Here is an 18,309-nt window from a genome sequence, read left to right as displayed (position 1 = left end):
ACAGAGAGGGTGATGGAGGTTTTAGCTTGCCCACTAGGCTGAGATCTGGACCCTATAGCGCTGCCAGTGGGGAGTCTTATTGGGGACTTGGAGAGCGAAGGAGCGACCAGCCCCGGACTGACTGTGATCTCTGTGTGCTCTTAAGGGAAATTGCACTTTACTGTGTGTATTTGTTATCCTTTCCTCTTATATGAGATGCCCTTCACTGGTGTTAGTGGTGAGGACTGAGGCTCCTTGATTGCTGGGCCATTGTGTGGGCATCACATATTAATTGTTTGGCAGTGGTGGGATATCCACACCACATATTAATTGGTTGGCAAATACTAATTGGCTTGTAATGGTGTGGGTAGAGTGAATTGCTGTAGCTTGTGTACAGTGAGCTCTGAAGGTGTTTTGTACTCTAAATCAGCCACGCAGTGAATACTCAGAGTTCAGATCACAATTGTTTTATTTTTTTTGTTAGCTTAGTTAGTCAGGGTGAGCAGGCAGCATGTCAGCAGAGGAGTATGGAAAGCTGAAAAGGAGCCAGCTGGAGAAGATGTGCCAGGCTAGGGGACTGGTACATGAAAACCTGACTAAGGCAGACCTGATTGCAGCCTCGGTTACAGCTGCATCAGAAAACAGCAACCAGGAGTACAATCAGACTGGCAGTTAAGATATAATACCCTTGGAGAATGGTCAGCTCAACCTTTCTGCAGAGGACTTAAAAATCCATCTGGAGCTAAAGAGACTTGAGTTGGAGGCCAGACATTTGGAGATAGATGCAGCTGAGAGACTAAGGAGTCTACAGGCTGAGGAGAATGAGAAACTGCTACACCTGGGAGCCAAGGAAAAGGAGGAGCAGAGCATGAGAGGGAAATGCTGACTCTTCTCCAGAGTCATGGAGGTAATGGGGAAGGGAGTAACTGGACCCCAGAAGCACAAAAGGTCAGTAAATTTCTTCTGCAGTTTAAAGAGGGGGATAATTTTGATAGTTTCATTCATATGTTTGAGAGGGTATGCAAACAGTATGGTGTTGACCAAAGGCTCTGAGTATGGTTCCTGACCCCCTTACTCCAAAGTAAAGCTGTACCTGTTTTGTCAAAAATGTCTGACATTGCATGTTTTGATTATACTGCTGTTAAAAATCACTTGTTAGAATTGTTTAAGCTAACACCTGAAATATATAGGAAAATGTTTTGTGAGCACAGACCAAGGCAGATGAAAGTGTGTGTGAATATGTTGCTCAACTGTGCACTTATTTCCATAGGTGGGTGAGTGGATGTCAGGTCACCTCTTTTGAAGGGCTGCAGACCTTTTGTTGAGGGAACAAACCCTTAGCACTTTGAGGACATGAGGATCTGGTTAGCTGATAGACAATGTGCCACTTCAGATGAGTTGGGGAAGAAGGGAGACCTATGCCTGGCAGGGCAGCCCTACACAGGAAAGGGACCCCCAGTACTGCTCATGGGTCTAAAGGAACCCTTGGTGGGCAACACAGCCTGCCCAACAGAATCCGCCAGTAGCAGGGGAAGCCACTAGTCCAGGTACATGTCTAGGAGCTAGGGTTAAATGTTTGAATACAACTAGTGAGGCCATGTGTCATACAGGTGTCCATGGATGCAAGGTGGGGAACAAAAACTGAGGGAGCCAGTAAGTGGGAAAGACAAAATGTCAATAGTAGGTTGTCTTGAGATAGCAAGGGTACCAAACTACCATCCTGCAGATGTAATGATAGGGAATGATTTTGATAGTGCAATACCCTGTGCTTGTGCAGTTACACGCAGTCAGGCTTGGAGACAAGCAGGTAATTCTAGTAGCCTTGGGGAGACCCAGACAGACTGCATACTTGCAGCCTGGACTGGTGAGGTGGTTACTTTAAGGAGGGAGCTACCCTGTAGCAGTGAGACAGAAGGTGAGCCACAGCTGCTTGGGGGTACTGATGATCCCTTGGACCGAGTGACTACAAAGGTAGAGGTGAGTAGTAGTACCCAGGCTGACGGTGAGGCATCACTGTCAGAGGATGCTAGACTTCCTGTGGAAGGGGAGCTGGGAAGGGTTACAAGGAGAGAGTTGAGACAGGGTCAGCTCTCAGACCCTACATTGCAAGGCCTGTGGCAGCTAGCTAGGGAGGAACCTGATTCTCAAGGAAAGGGGGAATCTGTATACTGGGAGAAAGGGTTACTATACAGAGAGTAGACCCCTGAGGGAGGGCTAGAAACTGAGAGAGTACAGCAGTTGATAGTGCCTAGAGCCTACCGTCTGGTGCTTCTAGCTGTAGCCCATGATATTCCCTTTGCAGGTCATATGGGCATTAAACGTAGAAAGAGGCATATTATGCAGAACTTCTATTGGCCTGGAATTTCCAGAGATGTAATAGGGTGCTACAGGACCTGTGAGCAGTGCCAAAAGGTAGGCAAGGCAGGAGACAAAGTGAGAGCTCCTTTGATGCCTTTGCCTATGATTGAGGAGCCATTTCAGAGTGTAGCTATGGATATTGTGGGTCCTCTGAGTACCCCAAGTTCCACAGGGAAAAGGTCTATCCTAGTGGTAGTGGATTATGCTACACGATACTCTGAGGCAGTGGCTTTGTCCTCCATTGAGGCATAAAAGGTGGGCAAATGCATTGTTAGAGATTTTCAGCAGGGTAGGTTTCCCAAAAAAAATACTGACTGACAGAGGTGCCAATTTCATGTCAGACCTGCTGGCTTGTCTGTGGAAGTCCTGTGAGGTAAAACACATGAAGACCACCCACTAGCATCCCCAGACTAATGGTCTTGTTGAGAGGTTAAGCTCTACAATCAAGTCCATGCTACGGGCATTTGCAGATCAGTTTAAGAGGGAGTGGGACAAATATTTTATTTGCCCCATCTGTTGTTTGTTTACAGAGAGGTTCCCCAGGAATCCACAGGTTTTTCAACCTTTGAGCTGCTGTATAAGCATAGGGTGAGGGGACCTCTAGATTTAATTCGAGATGAGTGGGAAAGTGAGTGCAAGTCTCACAAGGAGTGTGTTGTGGCATACATTCTAAATCTCAGGACAGGGCTTGGAGAACTTATGGGCTTGGCCCAGGAGAACCTTAGAGAAGCCCAGCAACAGAAAAATGTGTGTTATGACAGGAATGCTTGAGCTAGAGAGTATGCTGTGGGGCAGCAGGTAATGGTTCTCATTCCTGTCAGACACATCAAGCTGCAAGAAGCTTGGGAGGGACCTTACAAGGTGGTAAGAAAGGCAAGTGATGTTAACTACATGGTGGAACTGCTAGGCAGAAAGCAGGGGCACAAATTGTACCATGTTAACATGATGAAATCTTACCATGATAGGGAGACTCTTGTGGTGAGCATTTGCAGTGGATTGCAGGAGGAGTCTGAGGGAGATCTGGGGACTGATCTCCTCAGTGAGGCTCAGGCTGACACCTCAGTCGAAGGGGTAGCAATGTGCCAGCAGCTATCACCTACCCAGGTTCGAGAAATCTGAGCAGTGTTGCAGGAGTTTGGGGACATGTTCACTTGGAAATCAGGGTGAACCCACCTGGGGCAGCACCAGGTGGATAGAGGACCCCAAAGGCCTATTAGGCAGGCCCCTTATAAAGTGCCTGAGAGAGTCAAACAGACTCTGAGGGAGGAGGTACAGGAGATGTTGGAACTAGGGGTGATTCAAGAGTCCAACAATCCCTGGTACTCCCCAGTGGTGCTGGTGCCAAAGAAGGATGGCAGTACCAGATTCTATGTGGACTACAGGAAATTAAATAATCCCACAGAGTGAGATGCTTACCCCCATGCCTAGGACAGATGAGGCCCTAGAGTAGCTGGGTGGGGCTAAGTATCTTACAACCATTGATCTTACCAAGGGTTACTGGCAGGTGCCCTTGACTCCCAGTGCTAGAGAGAAGTCAGCCTTTGTGACTCCTTTTGGCTTGTATGAGTTCACAAAGATGCCCTTTGGGATAAAGAATGCCCCAGCAACTTTTCAGAGGCTGGTAGATCATATCCTAGTAGGAGGGTTTGCCCTTGCTTACCTAGATGATATTGCCATCTACAGCCATTCCTGGCCAGAGCACCTTCAGCATGTCAGGGAGGTGCTGGGCAGACTACAGAGGGCATGGTTGACCAATAAGCCTAGCAAATGTGAGGTGGGTATGGCAGAGGTCTCCTACCTAGGACATAGAGTGGGGAGGTGGAAGATAAGGCCAGAACCTGCCAAAGTGGAAGCCATTCAGGCATGGCCTCCACCTGTTACTAAAAAGCAGGTGAGGGCATTTTTAGGGACAGCAGGGTACTACAGAAAGTTTGTCCCCAGTTATAGTACCATAGGTGCTCCCCTCACAGACTTGACAAGGAAGAACAAGCCAGATAAGGTAATATGGACCCCAGCATGTGAGCAGGCATTCCAGAAGCTTAAAGAAGCTTTGTGAGGAACCCTGTGTTAGCCAGTCCAGATTACAGCAAATAATTTGTTGTGCAGGTGGATGCTTCAAACCATGGGGTGGGGGCTGTACTTAGCCAGATTTCTTCAGAGGGGGAAGAGCACACAGTGGTTTATCTCAGTCATAGGCTCCAACCCAGGGAGGAATGCTATGCAGCTGTAGAAAAGGAAATGCCTAGCCATAGTGTGGGCACTGCAAAAACTTCAGCCTTATCTGTATGGAAGGAAATTTACTGTTATGACATATCACAACCCCCTAACATGGTTAAACAGAGCCAGCCAGAAAAAATCCTATTTGCTAAGATGGAGCCTGGGGTTGGAAGCATATGATATGTCCGTGCAGCACCACAGTGGAATTAGCAATGCCAATGCAGATGGGCTCTCAAGACAGGGAATGGGGTAAGGTATTCTCAGACAGACCTAACTCCCTCAAGCAGCGTTTCTCAAGCGTCACTTGAAAAACTAGCTTGAGTTCTCCGGGGGGGGGGTATGTGAAGATTAGCTGAAGATAGATGAAGGCTGCTAGCCTAACCAGATACAATTTTGGAGATAATTCTGTCATCTGTAAATATTAATGTAGTAAACCACAGGCTTGTTGTCTTAAATGGTAAAAATAGTGTTACATGTGGAACTCAAAACAATGTAACAACAGTGCACTCTACTGACCAAGTAAAGCATGCTGTGACCCTTTGATGTTAAAACTCTGAGCCAGTGAGTCTAGAGTGGGGCATCCGGCCTATTGTTTTAAGGCCAGAGTTAATGGCTAGAATTTGCATGCATAAATGTCCTTTATTGCTCTTGTTTCTGCCCAGAGGTGAAGAATGTAAATGTAATTTCTGTTAGCCTGGGAACCCAGGGAAGAGTGAAGAATGATGTAATGTGAACCAGGAATGTGATTTTAAAAACAGAGAGAGAATCAGATGGCATTAAGCATTTTTGTCTTGACCATCAAACTCATCAGCACTGTCTTGCTCTATATGTAAGTTTATCTTAGACTTGTGTTTTCTCTTAGAAATAGCTAGAAACTAGAAAGATTAGACTAAGTGTTATTCTGTGATGTCAGAACTGTACTACTGAATTATTTTAAGTATTTCTCTGTGATCTCTGAACTCTTGACTAGCACTGTGTAGTAAAAAGTATTGTCTTGTGTTTTGACTATTTATTATTAAATATTTTTAAACCCTTTCAACTGTGGCTGTTTTGTAGAGATAATTTAAGCTCTTTAGAATACTTGCATGCCTTTGGTAACATTGTACAAAGCCACTTCAATAGCTTTAGTCCTGGGCTATACTACCAATTGGATAATAATATTGCACAGTAATAATTGGGCACCCTTTTAAGAACCGTTGAGTAGCTGATAAATAATAGTGGGTGGTGGCAGCTGGTACTACCGTATAGTCTGAGAAAAAGGGTCACAGCTGGAGAACCTGTGCCAGCCTTCCCCAGGAGGGTCTGTGTGGTTGTATAAACTCTTCTCAAAGTGTGTGTGTGTGTGTGTGTGTGTGTGTGTATGTGTGTGTGTATGTGTGTGTGTGTGTGTGTGTGTGTGTGTGTGTGTGTGTGTGTGTGTGTGTGTGCGTGTGTGTGTGTGTGTGTGTGTGTGTGTGTGTGTGTGTGTGTGTCAGCTACTTGGGCAGGGACACGAAGCACTGGTTGGACAGAGAGGGTGCTGGAGGTTTTATCTTGCCCACTAGGCTGATATCTGGACCCTATAGCTGTGCCAGTGGGGAGTCTTATTGGGGACCTGGAGAGCAAGGGAGCAACCAGCCCCAGACTGACTGTGATCTCTGTGTGCTCTTAATGGAAATTGCACTTTACTGTATATATATATATATATATATATATATATATATATATATATATATATATATATATGTTATCCTTTCCTCTTATATGAGACACCCCTCACTGGTGTTAGTGGTGAGGATTGAGGCTCCTTGATTGCTGGACCAGGTTGCGGGCATTGCATGGATATTAAGCTACTGGTTCAGAAGTGTGTGTTGAACTGTATGTTCTATACCAAACCAAAAATAACCAGAGTGTACCCTACTGAAAAAGAACAGAGTTAACTTGCAAACTCTTAAGAAAGTAAGTGAATTGTTTACAATGGTGTTTATCTCATCTAGGAAACAGAATGTTTGCAGCTAGAAATTATTTCTATTGTCTGAAAACAGAAATAATTTCAGATTTCAAAGGTAAAAGTGTTTAACTGTTTTACAACTTCCAGTTCCAGGCAAACTTCTATGAGATACTGTAAGTATTTTTGACACAGAGGTGCTAAATTTTAAGTTTCTGTTAGCCTGGGAACTGAAGGCAGAGGTGACAAATAATGATGTAATCTGAGGTAACCCAGCAGAAATGTTTGCTAGTGATTTAAGAACTATCTCAGAGAGTGAGTCTGTGCATTTCTTATTTGTCTTTGGACCTAAAAACATCCTCTCATCAGTACTTCTCATCTGTATTTGCCAGGCTCTGTAAGTCATTTAGGGAATAGTTTCTCTTAGATGTAGATAGAAATACAGTAAAGATTAGTTTAGATGTTTTCTGTATTTATGTGAGACTGTCCTGCAATGTTGTTTTAAAGTATGTCCTGTGATTCTGAACTCTGTTGTCACTGTATTGAGTTATTAACTATTATCTTGTGCTTTTATTATTTATTATTACATATATTTAAACCTTTTAATTGTGGCTAGTTTGTTTAGAGATATGTAAGCTCTTAGAGTACTTGCATATGTATTGGGTGACACTGTACAGGCCACTCTTAAATAGCCTTGCTGTTGGTCACACTTACCATTTGGATAATAGTAACATTACATAGTACAATTGGTCTCCCTTTTGTAAGGGCCTATAGTAGCTGATAAGTAAGGGTGGTTGGTGGCAGTGATTTCTACCTTATAGTGTGGGCAGAAGGGGGCATAGCTCATGAACCTGTGCCATCCTTCCCCAGGAGTGTCTGTGTGTTTGTATATAAATCAAAAAATCAAATCTCAATGTGTGTGTGTGTGTGTGTGTGTGTGTGTGTGTGTGTGTGTGTGTGTGTGTGTGTGTGTGTGTGTCAGCTACTTGGGCAGGGACACGAAGCACTGGTTGGACAGAGAGGGTGCTGGAGGTTTTGGCTTGACCACTTGGCTGAGATCTTAACCCTATAGCTGTGCCAGTGAGGAGTCTTATTGGGGATCTGGAGAAAGAGGGAGAAAACAGCCCCAGACTGACTTGTGATCTCTGTGTGCTCTTAAGGGAAATTGTACTTTACTGTGTGTGTACTTGTCATCCTCCCAATGTGCATGTCCCTCACTGGTGTTAGTGGTGAGGATTGTGCCACCTTGATTACTGGGCCAGTGCAGGGGTGTCATAATTGCAATACCAAAATGGTCTCTAATTTGCACACAATACTGTAGGAATGCAATGCACAGTTTGCTCAACTGTTTGCCTCTGCAGTCACTTTTCATGCCATCTGAGTCTCTGTGTATGCATGCTTGTGCGTCTGTGTGTGTGTTTGTGTGTGTGTGCGCGCGCTCATGCGTGCATGTGTGTGTGTGTGTGTGTGTGTGTGTGTGTGTGTCTATTGTACTTTGACAACATCTTCTTATACTAATTGCAAATGCAAAATCCATGGTACTTTGCCAACATCCCTGAATACTAATTGTTAAACCAACTTTATGCCATGATGCTTACTTTATGTAACCCCTTTCTTGATGATCTTTTAAAAAGTACTCCTCAAAAAATTTCTTCAGCATTGTATTAAGATGAATCCATAGGTTGTCGTGATGAGCACCCTGTAGGTTTCATGCCTGTGTTACCAAACTCTTCTACATGATCATATGGCTGCCAGCATTCTCCAAAATGGTTCAAAACAGATCCATTCAACATCTGAACTAGGTCAAGCACAAGTTTGTCTTCACCGCATTCTTGGTCTTCATCTTCCATACGGTTGCCATACTTTACATCAAAGATCACCATTTTACTGGATCGGACAAAGAATAAAGAAAAAATACAGGGGGGTTCAATCTTGAAGGTTTGTTTTTAAAGACCCAAATTTCCAAAGCATCTGCAATTGATGTTCAGTATACTGATTACAATAATTCTTGGACACACCATCAATGACCCTCAAGCTCTACTGAAGTCTGGAACTGGCAGCAAACTTTAGAAAGATCAATACAATTTAGTAGTGAGAGAGATACCCTTTAAATAATGGGACTCTTACCCTCTCCTGTAATGCTTCTCTTCAGCCCAAGATCCAGCAAATTATGAGCTCTTTTGGGAAACTGCTTCAGCACAGATTCACCAAGCATGGCTTACAAAAAAGACCAAGAAACAAGTATATAACTTTCATTCCTAGCCTTAATTATGGGTGTCAACCTTGACTAACTTACCAACATCAAGTAGGTCAACTAACAGACATCCGTATTCTCACAGAGGTCAGTATCAACAGCAGTGAGGTAGTGAGCCACAGACACCAGTTCTACTGGTCTGAATACTGTGTTTGAATAACTGTCAAAAACAGATTCTGTGTTCCTAGCTCAGTTATCACCTTAAATTCTTTGGCAATCAAGCAAAACTCTACAAAGGCACACCAAAATACTTTTCACATAAATATCACTATCCTAACTAGACCCATGAAAAAGGGTGTGATGAAATATGTATTTGGAATCCTGCATGGATATTTTTTTATCTATGTCCTTGGCGCATCATCAGAAATTTATAGTTATCTAATCAAAACTTACATTAGAATGTCTGTAATATTTTCATGTGTTTAAATTTAATAAAAATATCTGAACAAAAAAAAAAAAAAGAAATGTATATGCACTCTTTGCACATTATCAAGAGTTAAAACTGATGGACCCATCATCAGCCCCATTAAAAGTTCCCTAAAACTGCCATATTTATGCTACTCACTAAAAATAAAGCTTGCATATTGCACAAGCAAATACGGACAAATACAACCCCAAAAAACCCTAACCTATTTAAAATGAATCCTCAAACTTAAATCTACACTATGTAAAAAAAATAAAATAAAAAAATAAATGGAAACGTTTCACATCCCCTATTCATTTCACTGTAAATAAGGAAATTCACATACTTATATACAAGCCCTGAGATTCAGAAAGGGCTACTACTAACTATAAGCACTAATGGAGTTGTTGTCCACTGGCACTAGACCTTTGCAGTTCATAGACAGTGCTACTGCAGTCTATGTGGTCTGTAGAATTGCTACAGTGAGCATCCCTACAGCTTACTGCAATGCTAATGAAGCATTCTGGGGGAAAGTACAGTTGTGTAAAATCATACCATTTCAGTAGATGTCCTTGCCTTCACTGCTGCAGCATTCTTAAGAGATGGGATTCCTAGCTGTGGAAGCCCAGACATCTGGCCAGTCTACCAAAGACTCATGTTGCTTTTAAAAGGTACACCAAACGTCACCCAAACACTCCTTGCATAGTGTAGGGCATAAAGGTAACATTCAGGCCTACCATAATAAGAACTGAATGCACCAGTATGAACAAGTCCAAGAAACCCAAGAGGTAACCTATACATCCAGGAAGGCAAAAGACTAGAGGGAAGGAGGGAGCGAATACTACAGCAGTGAGGGCAAGGACATCTACTGTTATGGTCAGATTTTACACACTTTACTATGCCCTTACATTCACTGCTGCAGTATCTTAAGAGAGTACCAAAGCTCAAGAAGAAACTAGGGAGGGGAAAGGAGCAGAAGAGTCCCCTAAAAAGCCATGAAGAACAACCCTAGGAAAACCATCCCTAGCTCTAGAGATACCATCCAAGTTGTAGTGCTTGGTAAAGGTATGCAGAGAAGTCCAGGTAGCTGCTCAAGAACAGATTTAGTATCTATGCCCTTGAAAAAAAGCACCTGAAAAAGCCAAAGCTCTAGTAGAATGAGCCTTAACTGAAGAAGGAAGTTTTCTTGCCATGAAAAGTGTAACAAAAGGAAATAGCCTTACAAATCCAAGAAGAAATATTTTGCTTGGATACAAGTCCCAAAGATCTAGGATGAAAAGAAACAAATAACTGATCAGATTTTCTAATAGCCTTAGCCTTATCCAAATAAACCTTGAGTTGCCTATGCATGTCCAAAGTATGCGGCACCCTCTCACTGTCAGCTTGCAGAGAGGGGAAAAAAGTAGGCAGATTAATGGAATGGCGGCAAAAAAGTTCTGATTATGGTAGGCCTGAGCATCACCTTTATGTCCTATGTTACGCAAGAAGCATTCGGGTGATGTTCAGTGTACCTTTTAAAAGCAACAAGTAGTCTTTAGTAGACTGGAAGTTTGGGCTTCCACGGCAAGGACTCCCGCCTGTTAAGAATACTGCAGCAGTGAATGTAAGGACATCAGCATATGATGATAAGTCATGTGCTCGCCCCTTGAAATGCCTGTCGTAAGTTATTTACACTGCCAAGCCATACATAGAACTGCTTGACTTCATTAATCTGTGCCACCAACCATGTTAATTAACACAGTCAAAACTACATGCTTGCCTATTACTTTTAGTGGGAGCGATCTTATTAGAGGTAAGTCTCAGGGAGTTTACTGGAGAGATAGCAGTGGAGGTGTGCATATGAATACATGAATATCTTGATTTTTGCCTCATATTTTTTGTCTGTTCCTCATAAAATGTGTGTTTTAGTGGCAAATCACTGAGGATTGAAGTCACTAAATAATGACATACATTTGAGTTTCAGACTTCATATCCTTTATAAAAATGCATACTAACACAACTCTTTTATTTTAGCAGTTTTCTAATTTATGAGGACAATATCTAAAATCTGTCCCTATTTTTGTACCTTTGACCCCCCCATATATTATTTTAGGCTTTGGCTAGATTTCTTGTGCTAAGAGTTTGAGAGGTATTTCTGTAACTTCAGAGACAGGAGAGACGTAAAGAGATTTGTCCTTTTATGTCTGTGTTTGTGTGCATGTTTGAATGTGTGCATGTATAGGGAGGAGTGAATTAAGGTAATTGTTGGGGAGTTTAGAGGAGAGATTGTGGTGGGAGTGGGGGTGTGCATGCGAATATTTGTGTGGCAGCATGTATGCATGTATGCAGAGTTATGAGTGGTCTTAGATGAGTGTGTGTGTGTGTGTGTGTGTGTGTGTGTGTGTGTGTGTGTGTGTGTGTGTGTGTGTGTGTGTGTGTGTGAGTGTGTGTGTGTGTATGTGTGTGAGAGTGCGTGCGTGTGTGGTGGTTGCCATACATCTAAGCTCTCCTAGACTAATGAGCAAAACCAGTAATACTCCTGTGTCAACATGCATGGGCCACCAGCAGTGGTTACTACAGCAAAGTGCTTTTGGTAATCATTGAGTGACTCAGAAACATGCAAATTAGCTGATAATGAGGTCATTCCTCATTGTTGTCTTCCAAATGAAGGCTGTGCTTGCTGTGTGAAAGTAGTCACCGTGTCGATTCTTGCAGCAAATAAGCTATAGAAATATTGCAATGATGAAGACAGCATGAAGGCCTTGTAACATCCTTGAAATAGTTCTTATTAATGCAAAATAAAATAAAATAGGGTAATCGTTGAAGGCAAAATGGTGCACCACATACCCTGACCTGGCCAAAGCTTTTGGCAAAATTCTCCACTAGGGCATAGTAGAAAAGCTAAATAAACTGGGAATAAACCCCTATGTTATCTGCTGGACGGCCATCTGGCTCACAGATAAGATGTTGGAAATCAAAATAGGGGAAGTCACCTCCACAAAGAGACAAGTCACCATTGGACCCCCCCCCCCAGTGTTCTTTTCTGGGATTTGGGAACTTATGTGGAGAGTGACCTAACTTTTGACCAACATGTGTCCATTGTTGTAAAAAAGTTCTTCTATTATGTTTATATCTAAAGATGTCATTGTCCTCGTTTATTCAGACCTTGTTAGGCCATTTATTAAATATAATGCCCACTTTGGCATGTATAACACATGCAACAACTGGAATGCTCACAGAGATACCTTACTAAAAGGATACAAGACCTAAACAACATGTTCTACGTGGACCGACTCAAAGCCCTGTCACTATACTTAGTATCATACAGACTGCTAACAGGTGATCTGCTTCTGGCATACAAGACATCCTCTGACCCAATACTGATGGAATACTGCACATCAGCAAGTTAAATGGCATCAGAAATAGTCTAGGGATCTCAACCTCTTCTGCAACATCAACAGAACAGTTTGGAGAGACAGGTATACCTTGCAGAGAATTCCACTGCTCTGGAACAGACTCCCCATCCACATAAAACAAAATTAATCCTTGTCCATATTCAAGCACAACATGGACCCCTATGGATGGGAAAGAAAACATTTACCCCAGGACTGCTCTCATACTAGTAATGGACAGAGGCAGCTTCTAAATGCTTTATCTCATGAATAAGTCTCCTCAAATTATCAATGGTATTATCCCAGTTATTCTCATTATGGGTACTATACAATTATCAACTATGGGGTGGGTATGGCCAGTCTCTAACCAAATGGATAGGTTAATTTTGGACACAAAAACAGAAACTGGTTAGGCTTAAAATGGCCCACAAGGGTAGCTAATTGTTGCAGATATTTGATTCTTTAAATGGTGTTGCTGGAGCTCCTTGCTAATTTATTAATTAAGTCCATTAAGTATTATTTGTGTTTAACCATATACAAGATAGGCTTCACTTCTGCACAAGTCCACTAGGCAGAGCTCACAGAGTTAGTACAGTTTTACATTAAAAGTCTTATAATTTGCTAATTGCAGGTACAACCTATTTAATAGTTATTATTTTACTGCCGTCTTTTAATATTTAAAAATGGCTTTCTATGGATATGCAGGCCTCAGGCAATCTGTTTTAATTTTCTTCAAAACTTTTTGGTTCATTAGCCCTGAGATGTATTCATAATAAGCAAGTGATGCATAATACAGATACTAAATAGGTATTTGTGAATATATGGGCCTTAACTGCAAAGCATTATGGCTCCAAAGTGCGTGCAGAATAAGGTTTACGCAAAAGCAGCATGATTCAGTCGATTTAAAGAACAGCTGCATGGGCATGTCAGTTTTTCCTCATTGTCATTGTCGTCCTCCTCCTCCTCATCATCATCAATTCTTTTCCTGCCCTACCCTTTGATATAGCCATTGAAGTACTTCTTGTTCGGTTTCTCATCTAACGTGACTGCAGTCTCTTTGCTCACAATTTTGGATTCAATTTTTCGTTATGTCCCTAGGAATTTGTCAGAGTATCTAATCCATAATGCCTCTTTGTGAGTTATTATTCACATATGTGTGGACAGTACAGATGGGATGCAGGAAACTTGACACTAAAATTTGAGACAGCGAATGAGTGAGGAAGGGGTACTAGTAATTAAAACATTTATATACTTTACAAAAGCATCTTATTTGACTATTTCTAACCAAAATAAAAAGGTATCATAAAAATTTAGTGGCCTGTAGCTAATAAAAACAAAGGGAGTAACTGAAAAATCTACTGACCATATTTTTAGAGACACTCATATAAAGCACTAATTCAAGATAATACATTTCTAATTCCAGAGAAAAAGGAAATCAAAATAGATGGAGATGCAGTCTATAATGTCATATTACTGGGCAAGGCAGTGATGTGGGACGCAGATGCTCTCTCTGAAAAAAATATGTTAAATCAATGAGGCACCCATCGCCAGGCTATCATAAAACCGAATATATTGTAAAAGAAAATTTGCTCTTCAAAAGATTGTTCTCTTTCACGGTGATTTGGGAACATTACTATATTGTTTTATGTTAATCACCATTAAATTTTAAACAGGTGCATTTCATCAAACTCTTTACTTACAGGGGAAGCACATAACATCCAAAACCATTGAGCACCTGCCTGAGGATGCATCTTTGACATACAGAGCTGACTTCCGTAATTTAATGGCTGTACTAGGCTTGACCTGAAATAATGAGATATAAAAGCAGATACATTTTTGAGGCACCCATTTTGTTGTCTGGTAACAGAATGCATGACTGAAACTAATATATTTTGACTCCTGCTACAGCTGTATAGAACTCTTTGTTAGTATAATAAGTTTCATGTACATAATACACCCTTATTTCATCATATAGTTTCATAGGTAAGTACTAGAGAATCAGTCTGCAGATCATTACAAGCCTAGCCACCAGCCCCCATTCAAAAGTTGCCTCTAGCTTCAAGAAGAACAAGACAAGATAGACCTGAGAGAATTTGAGGCTGCCATTCCGATTATCTAGGCTCACATTGAATGGGGCGAGGGTGCGACTCTGACACATAGTAGATGTTTGTTTCAGAAGAGGGAGATATATCGGGATAAGTATATCACACCAAAGTGTCTTATTTATTATTTGATGATGGTTTAATTCCTTTGAGCAGGTATTTGAGGTGCCATTTATTTTGTGAAGGAATAGGAGGTCTAAGAGGGTTGGATCTTTCATGGCACTGAAGTCTAGACACAGAGCTCCATGGAGGAGTCTATAAGAGAGTAAGTACAGAGACAGGGCTTCCAGTCTGTCTTTATAACTACATTTTTTGACTCCAATGATCTTTTTTGTTATGAATCTCTGAGGTCTGTCAAGTTGAGTGAAATGTTTAGACAAATACATGCCACAAGGTACATTATATTTAGTAATGGGTCTGATGAGATATTAGTAAACGGGAATCAAGACTTATTTGGATCTAGTAGAAATGGCTTTGGAAATTATATGAGCCAAAGATAGGGCTTTCTGGACTACTATGGAGACATGATGGTCAATCGATAAGGAATTATCAATAAGAGTGCCCAGATCCCTTATGACACTATCTGATTGGATGGGTATGTCACCTATATGACATGCAAAAATGTTTTGCTTACCTAAATGAACTATGCTCCATTTTTCACATTTAATTTGAGACCATTGTCCTTGTACCAGTTGTTAACATAGTCTAACCCATGTTGGATCAATTCTGAGTCAGTGGAAGAGTGAATAACCACACCCAGTTTTAGATAACCATGTTCGCCTGAAGGTCAGAGAAATAGATGCCAGATAGGACGGAGTCCAACTTTGTTCCCTGTAGTACACCACTGGAAAGTTTTTTTTGCTTTCATTTGTGGCACCTGCAACTCTAAGCACATGGCTTCTGTCAAACAACCAATTATCTATCCACTGTGCAACAAAAATGATTTATATTCAAATATACAAGTATGTCAATAATGCCTGTATGGGGACTAATGTCAAAGGCTGTGGCCAGGTCCAGATATGCTGTATGAATTGCATAACCGCTATCCACTGCTTTGATTATTTTTTCAGAAAAAATTTATGAAGTTAAAGAGGCAGGACCCTCCTTTAACAAAGCCAAATTGATAAGGGTCCAGAGTTAAGAGATTTTCAATGTCCAAATTAAAGGTCTGAAATAATACACTTCATAGCTTTACATATGAGGCTAGTGAAACTAATGGGTATATAGTTACCAGGGTCTGTGGTTGGGCCAACTTTGTGTAACGGCAGGTTTAGATTAATAAGGTTAAATTCAAGGTTCAGAAATGCCATATTTGACAATCATAATGAGGCAATTAGTTTATTATTAGGGCTTGGTGATGAGGTGTTATCTTTTAAGAAATATGAGAGAGCTTGTTCCATAGTAATTAAAGGTGGCTGAGATTGTAGAATCTATGGAATAGTTATAACTGTGTGTGGAATAAAATTTGCACTAAATTTGTCAGCTAGGGTATTAGGCATTTCCTTTGGGACAGAGTGTGCAGCATTATTGTGGGCTAGCTCTGAACATTATTGGATGTTAGTGCTGAACTTCCTGACTTAGTTAAAGAAAGATTTTGCATTAATTTTTGGTTTTAGTGACTATTTTATTCATACTTATCTCTGAGCTTCATAATGGTCCCCTTAAGTTCTTTACTAGTTTACTTAAGTGATATCTTTATGTTGCTAGAGTGAGACGTCTTGTAGGCCTTCAGCAATTTCTTTCTCTTGTTATATAATTTATTTGTATGGGTATTCACATTTTATATTTTTTCTTTATATGTGATCTAGATTGTGACTGTCTTATTAGTACAATTATTTAGGGGGAGTAGAAATCAGAGGCATAAACAGCAGCTTTAGCAATGAGATCCATCTGAGGAGGATTACAGTGTAAGTTATGTTTTAGGCCATCAAGTAACAGAGGAAGACTTGCTTTTAAGAAGCCCCAAACAGAGATATTTTTACATGAGACATACCAGCAGTCTTAAAGGAAAATGTCACCAATTTATGGCCTGATTAAGCAAGGCAGGATGATACAGTCGGAGATGTACAAGAAGTGGCCATATTTGTAAGGACCAGATCCAGGTTACTGGGGCCCCTAGTGGGATGGTTAATTATTTGTGAAAGAGAGTTAATATTTGTAATGTCAAGGGGGTGATGGGCATGCCAGCCACTGGCAGGAGGTCAGATAGTTTATTAATGGATGGCTGAAATCCTTCGGTCAAAAGATCTTGGGTTTAATGGAGATTTCAGCCTAGCCTTAGATAATCACTCTATTGCTTGGTTTCAAAACTACCTAGAGGGAGGACAACAGGCCGTTCAATGTCAGAAAAGCTTATCCTCTCTACTACCAGTATCCATGGGGGTCCCGCAATGTTCTCTTCTGGGCCCCTTGCTTTTCTCCATTTTCATCAATGACCTGAATGCTGCTAGTTGTGACGCCAACATCATTCAATATGCAGATGATTCTACACTTACCTGCTCTGCACCCTCATTCTCTGAACTACAACAGTTACCCAGACCACTTTTACTTCAATTGAAAACTGGTACATTAACAACTGCCTAATATTAAATCCTAAAAAAACAAAGTTGTTACTGTTTACCCCCATCCGTAACATCAAGCCACTTCCAGCCTTAGTATCATTTCCAACAATGGCACATTAATTGCCCCTGACTCCCATACTAAACTGCTGGCAGTGGAAACTGATAACAACCTAAAATTTGACCTGCATGTAAATCAGCTAATTAAAACTACACATAAGAAACTGGGCTGCCTTTACAGGCATCAATCCTTCCTATCCCATAATGCCAAAGCTACCATTGCTCAGTGTCATCTCCTTTCAACACTGTTATATGCATCCCCCATCCTAACTAACCTATCCAAGTCTGACCTAAACAAACTTTCTGCATGCTATAATAAGATTGTAAGATTTGGCACTGGATCGGCCAATCAAACCCATCACTGTCTTTCTCTCAAAAGCTCAACTGGCTGGAATTTCCCCACCTTCTCCGCTACAACCAACTTGTGTTCGCTCATAAAATACTAATGCAACCAGACAGGGTACCATCATTACAAAACATAATTATGCCCCAAACCACCTTAAGACCTCTCTGATCAAGTGACAAGCTCCTACTTAAGGCCCCCAATGTAAATAACTCAGCTGGGGTTCCTTATTTTCTACTCATGTTGCTAAATCATGGAATGCTCTCCCATCATCCTTAACTCTTGAATCCTCTTATACAACTTTCAAAAAAGCTGTTAAGCCTCACTTAATGGATCACTGGACTTGTCTCTGCTCATCCCCTGGTTGATCCTGCTTCCCCCAAACATACCCTGCTAATAACATTGTTTACCTACTTTTAACTACCCTACTATTGATACTAACCTTTACCATGTTAATTAGCTAGGAAATTTACCTAATGATTCTTTATGTAACCTGATGTATCCTAATATGGCATATAATGTATAATAAACCTAAACTAACTGTTAGTTCATGTAAAACTGTATCTCAATATATGTTATTATTTCAATGTATGTAATTATTTCATGTATAGCTGCATCTCAATATTTATTCAATGTATGTAATTATTTTCATTTATAGCTAGATTTCAATGTATGTTTACTCTGTTCTGATCTTGTTGTATTATGCCTAAGTTACTTGTTAACTGGAGCTTTTCTCC

The sequence above is a fragment of the Protopterus annectens genome, chromosome 4.part0 (genome assembly GCF_019279795.1).
Source record: "Protopterus annectens isolate FY-2018-M chromosome 4.part0, PAN1.0, whole genome shotgun sequence".
Lineage (NCBI taxonomy): Eukaryota > Metazoa > Chordata > Ceratodontiformes > Protopteridae > Protopterus > Protopterus annectens.
This window is presented reverse-complemented; position numbering follows the sequence as displayed.